Source organism: Python bivittatus, unplaced genomic scaffold, assembly GCF_059951505.1.
Source record: "Python bivittatus isolate LINGU-HERP-01145 unplaced genomic scaffold, Pbiv_v1 ctg000480_np1212, whole genome shotgun sequence".
NCBI lineage: Eukaryota > Metazoa > Chordata > Lepidosauria > Squamata > Pythonidae > Python > Python bivittatus.
Window position 1 is genome coordinate 55,582,883 of NW_028277075.1, and position 16,629 is coordinate 55,599,511.

At 37.6% G+C, this 16,629-nt stretch overlaps 1 protein-coding gene across 6 annotated transcripts in view; it reads left to right on the top strand.

Annotated features, from left to right (window-relative positions):
* The window catches only part of DENND2B (DENN domain containing 2B), a 165,045-nt gene that overhangs the window by 42,200 nt on the left and 106,216 nt on the right, over positions 1 to 16,629 (top strand). The window lies entirely within an intron of this gene.

Below are 16,629 nucleotides of genomic sequence, written 5' to 3' on the forward strand. Positions count from 1 at the left end.
GTGAATGGTTTTATTTTTTCTTTTAGGGAGTGTGCAACAAGGATTTTCAACCCCTTTTATGGTAAATTCCTTATGGGTGCAGATGTAAGCAGAGGTTTAAGAAAATTCAGTTTAGATGAGCAATTAAATATTTAAAAGAAGTGCCTCAGGCTGTGATTTTATATTAGGTACCACTGGAGGAAAGAACAGCCAGTTAATGTTACAGGGCTTGTATAATAAAACCAGATAACCTCTTGTGGTAAAAAACATGCTATCTAATATACAACCAATACACTAGACTGACAGTAATAATTGGGGATTCTTGAAGCTATCACTGGGAGATCATCTAGGGACAGGGTTCACTGTTCACATTCTGATTATTGTATGAATATGGGACATTTATACTCCAGGCCTCAGTTTCTCTTCTCAGCATTTTCGGCTGGTTATTTTGAACTTCCGTCTGGTGAAATATCCTAAATGACATCTGCCATCCCACACTCCTTTTATTTCTGCTAAAGAAAGGCATGCAAAATGTAAAACTAATTGAAAGAGCAGACATTCAACAGGGTCATCATCCAGCAGGATACTTTTTAAAAACATGTTGGTGTCCAGCTTTTCCTCTTTCTTCTATGAAGAAATGCTGGAAATAATGAAATTTGGATAATTAAAGTTATCCAAGGAACGGGGGTGAGTAAGGGTATAGGAGAAGCTTGCTGAAATTTTACAGTCCAAAAGTCTGTTGGCTGATTTTTATGCTTCTGTAATCACCAAGTCTCTTCCATGCATTAGATCAAGCCTCTGTTAGCCACAGTTCTGGTTTTGACATGGGGAGTGGCTTGCAAGATTTTAGCTTTCTTTTTGAGTTGCTAAAACAGAGTGCCCTTTGTGTTCCACTGCACAATGAAAGACACTTCTGATTGGTGCCAGTGGGGCCTGCCAGCATAGTGTCAAATTGGGATGGCCTATTTCTACTTTCTGCAAGTTGATTGAAAATAATAGTTAGGCCACAAGATAGGTAGATTTTTTTTTCATTCGTTGCTACATTCATTGTAGCTCCGTCCTGGCTGGTTCATAAAAGAACAAAACACAGCACCCATTTTTCTGAAATGCCTTAAGTTAAATGAAAGAGGCAGGAATGGAATGTTGCATGATATAATTTTGACATCATATGTACACAGTGGTTTATCATTGGCCATAGCAAGGCCCTAGGCAACATTTAGGTTGTAGTCTCAGAGGTGAGCTCCACTGAATTCAGTGAGTCTTATTTTGGGGTAGACATGCAGAAGATTGGAGCACAAGTTATTTTACCCGTTATATTATATTATATTATATTATATTATATTATATTATATTATATTATATTATATTATATTATATTATATATATTTATACACACACACACACTCACACACACTGTGTATATATATCTCAAATTAACAGCTTTAAACAGCTGTAACAGCTTTTGAAATCAGTGTTGAGTCATTTATGTTGCTTTCTCATGAACTAATGGGTAAGAAGATATGTAATCATGACCTTTTGAAGTTTCAGTCAGATATATAGTACTCACAGGTACCAAATGCTTGAAGGAGTGTCTGAAAATGTGTCTGGATGACTCTGGACTCCTGCATGTATATGCATCCAGAGGATGATGCAAAAGCAGAGCATTTTTTGAGTCCTTTCCAGCCATTGGCACCAAATGCTTAAAAGGTCTATACTGTCAATTATATGTTATACAAAGCGGGCACTATAGCGCAGCACTGACAGATTTAAATCATTTTACTCTCTTTGATCTGAAAAACTCCAAATGGTCTTAAAGAAAAGTATTTCAGTGAAACTGGGATGTAGAAATTCCCACAAAGGAAATCAGAGCCCATCCAGACGTACACATTTATCACTATCCCTATCAGGACCTCTTTCCTCTTGAGCAACCTCAGAGGCTGAGAAAGAAGAGCTGGAAAGGTCTGTTGAGTACTGGATGCTATTGGTTAAGGCTTCTGGAAGCCACACCAGGATTCCCCCATCGCACAGATATTGCCCCCTGAGCCTAATTCATCTTTTTCTTAAATGTCTGTAGTGTCAGATGCACATGAGTATATTTGCACACAGAAACACTCATATACATACACCTGTATGCTCACTTCCAGCCCAGGTAAGATTTATACTCTTCAAGCTTGAAATAGAGCTCAGGAGGGTTTGATTTGATAGAGAAACGTCTAAATCTTGAATTTACCTCCAGCCTTTATTGGAGCAAACTGCTCTCTTGGATCTTTTAGTAGTGCAACTAATGGTCTACCTGGCAGCCTTGGTTTCATACCAAGATTGGGAGATGACTTTTGGACCCCTTTACAAAGCAGTCTAATAAAACCTTGTGGTCTGCATTTCAACCATGGAGTGCTGCCAATAATGGAATCTCTATTTAGCTCTCCCAGAAAATCTGCCCTTTTCAAATAAATTCAGTTCTTTTAAAATGGCTACAGAAATTCTGGTACAGTACTAACTAGACTAGGCTATTGATCTGATCCAGCAGGGTAATACTCTTTTTTTTCTTTTAATGAAAGTAGGTATTTTAAGGGGACAGAGGTTCTTCAATCAGTAAGTACCCTATGCAATATCCTCCTGCTGATAAGATAGGGATGATAAGAATGCTAGCCTGACATGCAGCATTGTGGAAGGTAGAGATGCACTAGATTCAGCCTGAACATGAAGCAAAAAGGCAGTTATTTATACGCTTTACTGGATCAGTTTCCTATTCTGGGGAGAGCTCAAGCAGGCTTTCTCCTCTGACTGTCTTAAACTGGAAGAGAAGGAGCAATAACCCTCCTAATCCAGTAATGATTGGATAGTGGCCCCTTTGCTGGTATAATGTTCACTACTGTACTTTTAAAATGGCTTCTTCAATATAGAGAATAAGATCTCCTTGCTGAGTTGAAGGGACATATGTGTAGAAGAGGGGTGTGTGTGTATGTGTGAAATTTGAGCCAGCTTGGTGTTGTGGTTAAAGGTACTGGACTAGAATCCAGGAGACTATGAGTTCTTATATTCCCTTGGACATGGAAGCTGGCTGGCTGACTTTGGCCCAGTCATGCTCTCTCAGCCCTAGACTGGGAAGTTGAGAAATATCTATCTACTAAGCTGCACTGGACCAGCATAGTAGACTATGGTCCATAACCTTCCTTTTGCAGGGGATTGATTCAGGCTGCTTCCCTGTGGCTTCTTGCGCAACAAAACAAGGGAAAAAAAAACTCCGACTGTGTGGACAGTCGTCCCTTTAATTACTGCTTCCTTTTCTTTCTGTCCTGGCTTTTATTTGCAACCTATGAAGTGTCCCTTTCCTCTTTTTATTATATAAAGCCAACCAGACTGGCAATTGAATCTGACTTTTATATGGGCTATCCTTTCTGTACTTGACAATAATAAGTTAACTTATGGGTTGCACGGTGTATGTGTGGGGTACATAACTCCAGTATTGTGTCACCATTTCACTTCCTCCAGGATCTGCTGCCTAAATGGTTTGGTTTGTCTAATGGTTGGGCTGCCCTTATTTTAAAAATACAAGATAGAATTCTGGATGAAAGGAAGACGAAGGAGATCTTCCTTATAAAATTGTGGGAGGGAGGGAGTGAAACTAAAATCAAATCTTTTTAGATCTAATCCTAATAATGTGGTATTGACCTGGCAATGCATCCATGTGATGGCTGGACACATACATTATGCTAAATCATTATGTCATTTGTATGCTTTTTTTCTTTTTGGAATGCTATGTATGTACTCGGTCATTGAGGTTTGTAAACCATACAAAGACTGAGTAGTTTTTGTAAGTCTGACATTTTGACTTCTAACTTCTAACACCATCAGTCAAAGGCAATGTATTCCATCTTTATTTCTTTAATTGTTTTTTTATGGTGAAATAACTCAGTGAATGGTGGGAAAAAAGACAAGATATTACAAATAGAAAGACTCTCCCCCATCCCTGCCCCAAATTTCATGAATGAGGCAGAAGGATTGCACAATAAAAGATTTTTCTGGAAGTGACTCTGCACTAGTTTTGTTTAATTTGGTTAATCATAGACAGTATTCTTGTAGCTTATAAATATATTAAAATATTTAGATATGAAAATCCTTCCTCAGTAAAGGGGTTTGGAATGGACAACCTTTCTGGTCTCATGACTTGCTATTTGACCAATAGTCAATTTTTAGAGTTCCTGCACCTTGCTTTGGAAAATGCAACATAAAGTACAGTTTTAATAGTTCTTCAGTACAATTTTCACATGATGGTTCTGAGTGAGGGCCTACAAAACAGATGTAATACCTGGATATATTGTCTTATCAGTGGGAAATTTAAAGTCATAATGTTATTAGAAAATAATTAGAAATGGAATTGTTAGGTGGTGTAGTGGGAGCTGCTGGCCCTTTAAATCATAAGCCAATCATATGGCCTCCCTCCCCCCAGAGGGAGTCACCTGACCCCTGAGGGCCAATAGAGGAAAAGAAGGGGGTTCTGCTAGGCTTTGGGTAGGAAGAGTTTTGGGTTTTTTGAGAGAGAGTTGGCTGGACTCCTGGATGAGGGGGTTACCTCAGGCAAGGTTGGGAACAGTTGTTTGGCTGTAGTTAGCATTGCATTAGGAGTTTTTTGTGCTTTATCTCTTTTTAACTGTGGGTTGTACGTGTAGAACCTTATCTTTTTTGGCAAAAGTTCATTTTTGTTTCAATCCTGTAGTTGACTGGTGGCTTTTTAGCATCCACCTCAGCTTGGCTGAGCTACAGGCTCCCAAAGTTTTTGTTTGTTTTCCCTTTCTGTAGTTAGCCAGACCCAGGGTGGGGTAAGGATTTCTCCTTCAATCCTCTCCTGGTTCCCCAGAGGGCTGGGGTGGAAGGGAGAAACTGTTTTATAATGGGATGGGGGTGGGAGCAGCAAAGGAACCTAATTTTCTAGTCCCTGTTAATCCCCGGGCAGAAGTTACCCTCAGACTGGTTTGACCCTGAGGCTGCTTTCCTTATGACACATGGTATGCAAACATTCCTTTCAGAATAAAATAAGATGTCATTTAAGACCTTATATATTATACCTTCATTGTCTGAAGTGTGTAAGATTTGATGCACATTTTGTAGGCCACCCCGCTGTTATAACATATTTTGGGCAACTGAAATGACATTTAAATCAAATGGAAATGGCCCACCTTAAAGGATGTAGAATGTTATCTTGTTTCTCTAATACTGTTGGGGCAGGCTTACGCGTGCTGGTATTTAAGAAATTAAGTCCTAATTCCAAGCACCATTATGAGAAAATAAGGTGGCCCTCCCAGCCTGAGCAACTCTAAATGTGTGGACTTCTAATTCCTGAAAGTTTATGGCATCTCGAGGATGTAGAGGTTAGGGAAGTTGGGAAGTGAAGTGCCAGTATTTCTGGATGCCCAGGTTGGAGAAGGCTAGTTGATAAATTAAAGCCAATAAGAACACATTAGAATCGGGGTTATAGAAGTTTTTTTTTTCTTTGTATGCAGAATACCTTGCTCTTAGGAAGATTATTACTCCCTTTGGCTAGGGAAACACGTTAGTATTCTTCTATATGTAAATTCCTGTTGGTCCAGGAATTAGTATAGTATGGGAATGCAGTGTTGAGAGCACAGCTTTGTTCAGGGAAGCGGTCCTTTCTAGTGTGGGAACATGTACTTTGAAATGAGGAGGTATGTGTGAGAAAGTAGAAAAGTTAGCAGTGAATTCAGAAAATGAACAGAGAGAGATTTTTGTCAACTCCCAGCCTAGTTGGTGTTAATCAGTGATCCTTGTTCATTCTTCTCTATCTTTAGTCTAATTTCTTTGGTGAGTTTATGACATCAGTTGCTCTTGTGATAGAAAACAGGCTCTTGGAACAGATACCAAGCACAACAACTTCTGGCATTTTCCCCACATGTTTGTTACAATTAAATTCTTCTGTACACATTTTAAATACATTCAGATTTTCTATTTCTTGATGATGATGATGATGATGATGATGATGATGAAGAAAAATAATGTCTCCAACCCTGAAGAACTAATAGATTTGGTGGTTACTTGATATAGAGCACACAAAGAGGTTGCAAAGGAACCTCCTTGATGAGTGTGTGGTTTGCCACCTAGATAATTCTAAGAGAATCTTGGTAGTGGATAGCAGCAAGGTGTCAGCCCTTCAAGGTAGACCAGACTAGGAAACCAAAATTATGAAAGCTAATACTACTTTTATTCTAAGGTTACAGTAGCAGAATCTTGCAAGTCTAAATATGCTTCCCCCTCCCTTCCTTTACAGTATCTTTGTGAAAACTAGGAAGGGTCAAGTCTGAAATGCTTTCTCAAATTACATTTCTGCCCTGGACTCAAATTTCTTTCATCTGACCGTTGTCTTGGATGTGATTCTTCCTCCTGTTCCTAAAAGTTATTCCTTCTGCCCATTACATAAGGTGTTAGGCAATTTTGTCATAGCTCAGTTGTAACTGATGAAGTTGCATCTTCATTTAACAATGTTGTCTGGACACTAGCCTCCAGACAACTTTTTCAGCATCTCCAGCTTGGCCTGTGTTGGTAATATATAGCTGAGTATCATCAGCATACTGGTGATACCTCACACCAGACTGAGAATGACCTCTTCCAGCAGTTATTGAATAGTTGTTAAATAGCTTGGAGAAGAAGATCGGATCTCCATATTGGAGCAATAACAAGCTTGATTGCTCCTGTCCTATGTTTGCAATTGGAATTGCCCACTCAGGTAGGAATGGAATATTGAAGAACAGTGCTTCCAACTTCCAGTCTTTTTAGATGGTTCAGAATAATACAATGGACATTGGTTTTGAATGTTGTTGAGAAGTCTGAAAAGACCAGGAGGAACGTACTCTCCCTTTCCAGGTCCTAACAAAAATCCTAGAGTAACCAATACTTTTCCCATCCCATGTCTGGGTTTGGATCATGACTGGAAGAGATCTAGATACTGTAATCTACTTCTAGGATTTTCTGTAGCTGATTCTTCTCCAACTTCTCAACATTTTTCCTTGCAAAGGATAGGTTGGAGACTGGGTGGAACTTGTCTAATATACCTCAACTCAACTCAGAACAATCCCAGTTAACATTACAAGATGTCACCCACTCACTTCACATGGCTCTGCCCAATTGGCATTTTAGCCTAAGTAAATACTGTACAACTTTATCTACAAAGAAACCTGCAAGAAGATCCTAACTACCAACAAGTGCTTTGATCCTCCTGTCCCAATATTAATGGGAAGTATCATGTTTGCATGTCCTGCTTGTGTTACCACCTCCTGTTGATCACTGGGAATATAATAAACTGTACTTTAATTGCTCCATAATCATCTTCTTTATATTCTTTGTTAATTTCTATTCTGTAAGAGAGAGAGGGTTTAAAGCTTTACTTATTTTAAGATTCTAAATAATGAGAAAAAATAAGAAATTAAAACCTCAAATGCCCCCTCCCTCCCAAAAAAGCAGAAAATCTGACATTAGGCATTTAAGGGAAACTATTCAAAAGAAAAACTAAAGTGCAATTTATTATTAATCCAGCTGCAGAGCACAGGAATTTAATATGCAGGTTACTGTTAATTAAAAGCATAGGAAACCTCAAGAATCTGAATAGTATTTCAGGACACTGCTTGGACAAAATGGCATTTCACCTCTTTGTAACTGTAAACATTCTTAAGCTCCCATTTCTATTACTCTTCCTTCCCCAAAAGTGAGATGTGAATATAACATAGGAGAACATCCCCATAAAAGACTGGCTTACAGTTATTTGACACTGCAGTCCTCTAGATTATCCGTAAAAGTTAGTGAACAAGAGAGGACAGTTCCAGAGAAAATATAGTGTGGATGAAATCTGGGAAGGAATGAAAGAGAGGAAGGCTTTCTTTCTGCTACTGAAGAATTGCATCTTTAAAGGCTTTGAAATCTATTTTGGGGAATGAGATAGTGATCCCAAGGTAGACATACTAACCTCAGATTCTGGCGTATGTGGGAGGATGCTCATGTTATATTCATATAACTCACTGAGCCATGGTTTACTTAATCATGATTTAGCCATTAATTGGGCTCACATAATGTGCTAAGCCAAAATTTGGCTTGCTTGTTTGGTGTTTGATGTGGTGTGGAACCCATCATGAAGTAGGCACATCATTAATTTCTTTCTTAAAAGCCTTAGTTTGGTGATGGACCTTGTATTGATAAACTCTGTTTACTATTTTAATTAAGTTGTCTAAAATGGATTCCTGTTTCCAGCTCAGTCCTCTTACCTTTGGACCAAACTATGGAACCAGAAAAACATTGTGTGTGATATGTTTCTCAAACCACTGAGAAATTAACCCATGTCTGGATCTTCATCCTGAATTTTAAGCTCTGAGTAGAAAGATTCTTGGTCATATCTTGCACAAGTAAGAATTAACATAGCATGAAAATCAAATGGGTATCACAACCTACTTACAGTATACTTTTGGTGCCTCTAGGCAATTCCAAAAACCAATGAAAGCAAAGAGTCGGAGATTGCTGGGGAAGCCATCAGGTCTGTATTTAAGTCTTAAGTTGTTAATCAATAAAAATGAGCAGAAACTAATTGACTCAAGACAACTCAGTGAAATCAATGGAAGTTTCAGGGCAGAATGATTGCTCCTTATTTGTACATATGTTACTCTGTCTTATTCCTGGATAGATATTGTGAACTTTCCCTGCTGGTTTTCATTTATTGCTGGATGGACTGCAGACAACTAATGTAAACAGTATTGTTACGTGGTGTCAGTAGTGACTATTTTACCATTTCTTGGGGATTTACAACCAGCTGGAGGAAACTAATTTGGAAAACTGAAGCCAAGGGCAATCAAATATTTCTCAAGTATTAATTTTTCTTAAGCCAAGAGGAAAAGCTGTTCTTTATAATCCTATTTAAAGGCTTGGCCAGATAACCTGTTCAGCATGTTACTTTCCTCCTGTCCTGCAAAGGAAGGTACTTTCCAGAACACAATTTGAAAGTATACAACCTCCAAATAGGAGAACTGCCAAGGAGATGAACTGACTAATTTCAAAGCAAACTTGAAGAATCCTCAGATTACTTTCATTTCTGGAAAATCCTGTTTGAAGTCTTAGGGTGAAGTCTGAAGTTTGTGTGTATGACAGACAGACAGACAGACAGAGAGAAATGGCAGGGTGTGAGGAGGGACGAAGGATTAATCAACTTCTCAATGCTTACACTTGAAACTGGCTGTTTGCAGTTCCACCTTGGTAGGCTAGTATGATCTAGTATGAGTAGCAGATCACAATGAAGTACTGGGTCTCACATACCTGAGAATAATGTCCTGCATATCTAGTGTTATCACAATCACTCTTCAGTAGGTTCAATCTGAATTGACATGACCTTGCTATCTGAATGCTGGAAAAGCAACATTTCTGAAAGAGAAAGTGGTCTTCCTTACAGAAAGGCATTGGGATATTAAATAACACCTGTATATGTAACCTGAAAAAGTCCAGAGATCATAAATACTTAAGTATATAGTTTCCCAATAGTATGTGTACCTTCCTCTCCAAAGCTCAGTAGCAGCCAGGTAAGAGGAAAGCAAGCCCTATTTTCAGGGTTGGCTAAGATATTTTGTGGGCTTAAGCAAAGGATAAGATTATGCCCCCTCTCCCCTTTTCATAAACAAAAAGCAAACACATTGGGAACCATGTTTTATTCAGGGTGGAAGCATCTACAATAGCAGTGTCTTTTGCCACATCTCAGGGCAGCAGGCTAGCTTAGGTGGGTGTAAGATAAGGTATGTGGCACATACAGATCCGTCCACCAGCAGAAGGTGAAGACTGGGAGGAGGGAAGGTTCAGGAGAAATGGCCAGAAGGTCTGTCAATAGTGCCCCTCCCCAGCTTCTGGCACATCTCAGTTGAAACAATTGCCTCATTGTGCATAAAGATAGGGCTGCCCTTTTTTGTCTGTGCATGTAACAATGGTGGGAATGCTATGTGGCTGAACTGATTATAATAATAAAGGTACTAGATAAACCCTGTAAACAAGCCCTGTGGAACTGAATCTGCTAAAGTTTCAGGTGTTCACAGTGGGACAAATGCCAAATTCTACACTTAACTTTTCTCTTCTTTCCAGTGATCCAATGAAGAGAGTTTCCAATGGGAACAGTTTAGTTTCCTTCTTCCCAATGAAGTTGGTGAAGTTGCTGTCTTCCCAGAGGCCATGTTTGTAAATTACTAGGTATCAGGTGCAGATATTCACTGATTTTTGGTATGGCTGCCTGAATTATGGTGGGGAATCTAATTCATTCTCCTTTAAGTGATCCTAAGTCTTAAAAAAATAACAGAGCCTTGGATCCTGCTGCCATCACTGACTGATTGATCTCCATCTGGTTGGAGAAGAAAATTATGAGCAACACATAGTTTGGTGGGCTACATTTTTTTAGCCTACAGGCTATGTAGGTTAGAACAACCAAATGTGGAAACAAGGGAATTGGTCATTTTGCATCATTTAATAGGCAAACACTATATAGTATTATAATGCAAATCAATGCCTGCTTGAACTTGGACTTTCTATGGGTCATTGAAGCTTGGATGTCATTACTATTTCTTCATGAGCCTTTCACAGAACTGTATGGTTTTGCAGCTTTGTGTTTCTTCATGGCTCACTGGACCAGGCTTTTGAAGAGTCAGGGTGCCCTAATTCAGGAGCTGCACTTTTAACAAACACATACACCTGTTCACACAGAGCTTTCTGAATCAGTGGATATCTTTGGCACAGGAGATTATATTCAAGTCATTCATTCATGCTAAGTTGCAAGATGAATGGAGAGAAAAAAGCTTTTGCAATGTATTGGGAGCATGGATACTTTTGTTCAGAACAGAATATTATATGATATTTTTTGCATCCATTTTTTGCAGGATACTATGTGACATTTTTTGTATTTTGTTTAGAAAGAAAGGGAAGTATTGTCAACCATCATGATGCTCCCGTGTTTGAGTAATACTGTAATATTTTTCCTCTAGATGAAAATCAAACTAATTATTGCCTCTGCAAATCATGAGTGCAAATCATGAGTTCTCATTAGAGGTTTCCTAGTATGGGTATGGTGGAAACTAAAATGCAGGGCTTTGCTTGATAGAGAAATAATACCAATGTAAAGCATATATGGAGTGTAGACAGAGTTATTTTAATGGATTCAGTGTATTTTCTTTCATATTATTTTGGTGTGAAACTACTCTGTTATAATAATATTAGCTTATCCTTATATTCTCATAATGTCCTTACCTCAAATGTGTATGGGTGTCTCATGAAGGTGATTTCGAATTGATGGAACAACAATTCTGTGTTCCCTGCTAAAGCTTCTGTTTGTTTGTCTTTATCTAAAGTCATATATTGCTTTAAGGATTATAGTGGAAAGATAATGAATCTATTAAAATGAGTCTTCAGACTGGACTACTACAATGCACTCTACATGGGGTTGCCCTTGAAGAATATTTGGAAGCTTTATCTGCAGAATGTGGCAGCATGGGCAGTTAACGGTTCTGGCTTTTCAGTGCACGTGATACTACTGCTCTGTGAGCTGCATTGGCTTCCAGTATGTTTCCAGGTGCAATTCAAAGTGTTGGTAGTCATCTTTAAAGCCCTTTACAGCTTGGGACTGGATTACTTATGGGACCCTCTCTTCCTGGTTGTTTCTACCTGTCTTACCCAATCTAGCAGGAGAGGCATACTGTTGGCTAAGGAGGTAGGGCCCAGAAGGAGAGACTTTTCTGCCATGGTGCCCAATCTTTGGACTATCATCCCTCCGGAGATCAGACTGGCCCCACCCCAACCCTGACCCTGCTGACCTTCCGCAAGGCTTTGAAAACAAGGTTTTGTGCCCAAGCCTGGGGCCCCAGATGTGTGTCGGAGCCCATATCCTCGTTATGTTAATGGTTGTTTTATGATTCTGGCTGTTGTGCATTTTTATTTTTTGTACTGTATGTGTTTCATTTAGTTATTTATTTTTATTGTAAACCAATCAGAGTCACGAATGTGAGATGCAGTGATATAAATAAATTAAATAAATAAATAAATAAATAAATAATGTAAAAATCAGTATTAGATATATGCGTTGAGCTTCTGAAAGTCCAAAAGGAGGGTGTTGGATAAGTATTCTCTGTTAACTTTAATCAAATATAGAAAAATATTTAATAGATTAAAAACAGATGAGAATATTCTATAGTAGTCCACTGTAGATACACATAGTGTATTTTAAAAATTTTTTAGCCTGAACATAAAATTTGCTGACGAGATATTCAACATTTTCATACTATCAGTAAATCACAAAATAGGTTTTTATTGGAACTTCAGGTATCATAACAATACTTGAAGGTAGATCACAGATTACATAATTAAAGGCAGCTACAACCAAATCACTACTAGGTCAGTTATGTCTGAAAAAAAAAACTTTTGGAAAAAGAAGTTCAAAATCAATGCTAATACATAATTTGCAAGGGAGAATGTTAACTTATAGTGCTGCTGCCACAACGTCCTCCTATGAGATCCCAAATTTAGCTGCAGTTAAGGAATAGTCATGACTACCCCTCAGAACCACCAGTAAGTTCTTAGGATGAATTACAGAATTGGTGTCCCAGTCATGTATCTAAATATATTTATCATTAGCTGTAAAACTAGTTTTGCTTGCCTTTTCCTATGGACAGCTGGATTACTCCTCGGAAACAGCTTGATAAGTGAGATCTGATATATGCCAAAACCAAGCATATGTTCCAAAACGGAAATATGCGATGTATTAATAAAATGCAATCCCTAGGTGAATACAACATTTACATTTGTTCCAGACGTCCATCCTTACATGGAGTAATTTATGAATGAATGTATACTTGGAAGATCTGTATTTCAATTTTAGCATACAGCATGCTGTCCAATTTCCAGTTTTACATATGAACACGAGAGAAGCAGAGCCCATAGAAGACAATGGGATTATAGTATATAGGAGGGTAATTAGTCACACTGTGACCAGTGTGCTGATTTTTGAATGTCGCTGGAAAAAATAACTAATGGACCAGGTGTGATACAGACCACAATCTTATGCTTTGAAGTAGAGAAGAGGATGGCATATTTTATCAGCAGATGATAAATAACTTTCATTTGGAAAAATAGCTGCAGATATAGTAGCCGTGCAACATAAATGTTACTCATTTTTTCTTTTTATTTAGTTTGCCCTCTTTGTTTCTCTTACGTTCATTACTGAGAGAGATTCTTTTATTTTTCTTGGTGAAATTTTTATAGCCAATCTTAGACTCAGCAGATTACCGCCACAAAAGCAATGTAAGAAAAAATCAGTGCACTCCAAATCATGTTTTCTCATAAGTACTGTATGTTCTATTTCTAATGAGTTAAATAAGACTTGCTCCCTGCTGAGAATGGGAATGATAAAATTAATAAAGAGAATTAATGCTGAGTTACTTCTATTTGTTCTTCTTTTATATACGTTTATTAAAAGTTCTAAAGAGAACATAAAAATTAACACAAATTAATACAAAATAAAGAAAAGGGATCAATTTTCCCATTGATCCATTTGTATGTTATTATAGCCAAAATTTTTAGCCCATTTTATCATACATTCTTTCACTTGTTCTTCTGTCTCATATTTCAGCAAAAGTTTATACATTTTAGTAATAACATGTTCATAGTTGGTATATAATTCTATTTCAAACTCAGTCTTACTTTGTTCAAAACCATAAAATCTTTTATCCCTTTTAAATCTTTCTCATAATTGTATATAAGAAAATGATTGACAAGTATATCCTTTTGTTGTCAAATCTCTTGATTTGATTTTACAATCCCCTTGAGAAAATTCTAGTATATTGCAGTATGTTAACCATCTATGTTTACTTATCATTTCTTGTCTATAAAATGCTTCTTGTGCTGATAGCCCCAGAGGTGTTTTCAGGCACAACCTTGATTTATATTTATTCCATACTCTAAGAATGGCCCACCTAACATAATGATTTTTAAAATCTACATTAACCTTAGCTTTGTCATACCATAGATACCCATGCCACCCAAATCTCAAATCATGTCCTTCTAGCTCCAATAGCCTTCTGTTTCTTAACAACACCTACTCTTTCATCCAAACTAAACAACAGGCAGCAAAGTATAATTTCAAATCTGGTAGACCCAATCCTCCTCTTTCCTTTGCATCTTGTAGTGCCATATATTTAACTTGTGGTTTTTTCCCCCTACCATACAAATTTAGATATGTCCTTCTACCATTGCAAAATGGTACGTCACTTGTCAAAACAGGTATTGTCTGAAACCAAAATAACATTCTAGGTAAAACATTAATATTAATGACAGATATTCTACCCAATAATGACAATTGTAGTTAATCCCATCTTGACATATCTTTTTTAACTTCATTCCATGTCTTAACATACAGTAGTTATTTTGAAATAACATGCAATTCATATTTGTCATAGTTATACCCAAGTATTTTATCTTCTTCTCAATCTTAAAACCTGTTTTATTCATCAACTCTGTTTGGTCTGGTATCTTCATATTTTTTGTTAACATCTTTGTCTTCTGTTTATTAATCTTCTATTTGTTCTTCTGATAATAGTTTGATCTGGGATTTCAGGCAACTAATTCAGCATGCTTTGCTGCAATCATCTATCCCTCTTACTACATTCTTAAACCACCTTCCAACTTCATATATATTCATATCATAATTTGGTGTCTCTAAATCAACAAATCTACAAAAATGTTTTCTTTCATTCAAACATTTATTAATGACCTGATCAAAAGAGCAAAAGTCTACACACTTCTGTCCATACCCCATTATCACCTTTTGCACATTTTCAGTCAAAATTCTGCCAAACATCTTTCCAGGGAATTAACATACTAATTCCCTTGTAATTTCTCCATTCACATTTTCTACTTTTCTTTTTATAAAGTGGAACAATAACAGCATTCTTTCTGTTGTCAGGCACAGATGCAATTATCACAAATACATTGAACAACTCACATAGTCATTCCATAAGCAAGTAAAAAAAATTCCCAGAACTCCAAAAAGATGGCATTTTTGCCGGAGAATAAGCCCCACTTTTTCCACTGTACTTTACAGAAATTACTGTGGACACCCTTGGAGCCTGTGCTTGAGTAAACTTCCGCCCCTCCTCAATTTCTCATAGAACCCATCAAGTTTTCATGGAATCCCTGTGTTCCAAATAATATAGTTTAAAAACCCTGCTTTAACATTTCTCCAGTTAACATCAACACCTACAGCTATAGCATGTTCACCTTTCTCACAGCAGTTATGACTTCCTTTTGATCAGTTTTTTCTTGGATGGTAGCATTTATAGCATTCATTTCAGTTTCCTTCTTGAATATCATCATTATTTGATACAAAACTCTAAGATAATCCTTTCAGCATGTCCCTCACTTCAGAGACCCAAGAATGAATGAGAATAGGAGTTGTTTGGTGAATATTTGTTTAAAGGTCTGCTTGCTTCAAACAAGTGGTATAAACTTAAGACTATTCATACATACACATGGCAAAAGTATGAATATAAATCTAAAAGCATGATTGATTTGCTTGCTTATGATAAATGACTGAGAAAATTAATAAAGGATACACAGGTGATAAGATGTTCTGAATATGGAGTCCTTGGGGTTCTCTGAGCTTGGTTGTTTTCTTGCAAACGTTTCATTACCTGGCAAGGTAACATCTTCAGTGCTCTGAATATAGAAGTGACTAGAGAGAATGCAAAGCAATTGTAATGGAAATAAAAGATAGTTTTGGAAGTGTGTGAAGAATGAGGCATCTCCACGATAATGGATAGAATTAAAAATAGAAGTGATGAAATTATATGGGAAGAACTGAAGTGTTAGCTGTTTGTCTTTAAGATCGTTTTCCCTTTTTGTGAGGTTGTACAGTACATAGTTAAATTACAGATTTAATTTAATTTAGAAGTTTTTTAACGGAAAGTATAAAAATTTGCAAAGGAAGGAATATCAATGGCTATTGACCTGGATGATTGTGTGTCCTCCCCACTGGCCTCTTGCCACCCCCCCGGCCCCTCACCCAGTGAAAGCAGCATGTGTTCAGTATCAGTTGCTAGGAAGCATAGCAAAAGAAAGCTATCACCCTCAGATCCAGTAAATCTGATTTATCAGTATAGATTATGAAATGGAATGCTGGACCGCATCTACTTGATCCAGCAGCGCTCTTATGCTCTCATGTTGGAAATTGACTCTTCTCACAACAGAAGGGAAGAGGGTCTGCCCTTTGCTGGATCTGGAGTCTCCTACAAACTAGAATTGGTAGCTATGGAGGTCCCATCCCGTCAAAGGAAATGGTGGATTGCAGTTTTCTCCTGATAGGTCATCTCCTTAGATAACCATGTTAGTTTTCTTATCTTGTGATGTGTAATAGCCTCAATAGCAGTTCCATGCTATGAGCCAAAGAAAAAGAGAGTGAAGCAAGACATGGAGGGAAGTGATAACTGGGGTGAAGAGAGAAGAGAGAGAACAAAACGTGTTTTCCTGACTTGGGCCATGTGTGAGCTGAAATATTGATTATGGTGACCTTAAATACATTGGATATTAGCTGGTTATTTGTTTTGGAGCTGAATTTATGGTGACACTTTTGTCCTTTTAAAG